This window comes from Palaemon carinicauda, chromosome 1 (assembly GCF_036898095.1).
Source record: "Palaemon carinicauda isolate YSFRI2023 chromosome 1, ASM3689809v2, whole genome shotgun sequence".
NCBI classification, from domain to species: domain Eukaryota; kingdom Metazoa; phylum Arthropoda; class Malacostraca; order Decapoda; family Palaemonidae; genus Palaemon; species Palaemon carinicauda.
This window is the reverse complement of record NC_090725.1, coordinates 273691468-273692394: the sequence shown is the minus strand read 5'-3', so window position 1 is coordinate 273692394 and position 927 is coordinate 273691468. Positions and strand designations below refer to the sequence as shown.

Genomic DNA, 927 nt, shown 5'->3' with positions numbered 1-927 from the left:
TTTTAGGTTTCAATGTATGTTCACAATACACTTTCTTTGAGAAAATTTTATAAATAGACCCTAAGCATTATTAAATATGTACATTTGTTTACAAAACCACGTTTGTTCAGAGTATTACCAATTCATTTGAATATTTCCTTTTTCGATTTATCGACCCAAACAATTGTCATATCATTCCATAAAATTGAAAAAAGAAAAAATCACATTTTAAAGGTAGGTTTGGTTAAACTTGTTATTGCACTATATGTCAGGATGGCCGAGTGGTCTAAGGCGCCAGACTCAAGATAAATCTTCCCTTCCGATAAAAGGGTAAAACTGGGCTTTCTGGTCCTCTCTGAGGGCGTGGGTTCGAATCCCACTTCTGACACGAAAATTTTTGGGAAATTTAAATTTTCTCGGCAATTATTTAGGTTGATGCCAGACACCGGGATGACATTGGAAGGAGAGAGTATGTGGTTTATCAATGATTAGTTTACCAAAATAGAAAAAAATGTTAATGTTGTGTAAATATATATATTTATATTTAACAGCAAATGCAGCAATGTCTAATCCACTGCAGGACAAAGCCCCAGACATGACAATTCATGTCTAGGGTTGGGCCAGTTTTCATCACCAGTGAATAAGAAATACATATTAACATTACAAATAGCTGTCAGCAAAATTTAAAAAGAATACAGTCCTATTTTTCAAACACTTTTACTAAACAGCATATAACTTTCAAAATTTTGATTACTCTCTTAATCAGAAAATGATACGAAATTGCAGTTACACCTAGAATCTTAGAGCCATAGGTGTGCTGCTTATGGTCTTGGGTAGTTTATCTTCTCTTGATATATGCAAATGACATTAAATATTGTGCCTTATTCTTTATTAGTGTATTGTATATTCCGATTCCCACTTGATTGAGACCATAGATAGTAAAAATGC

General features: G+C 33.1%; 1 non-coding gene across 1 annotated transcript; it reads left to right on the top strand.

Annotated features, from left to right (window-relative positions):
* Nucleotides 1-246: 246 nt before the first annotated feature.
* On the top strand, nt 247-367 carry TRNAL-CAA (transfer RNA leucine (anticodon CAA)). Its single transcript has 2 exons — nt 247-284; nt 323-367. It is a non-coding gene; the product is annotated as a tRNA-Leu (tRNA).
* Nucleotides 368-927: the final 560 nt, after the last annotated feature.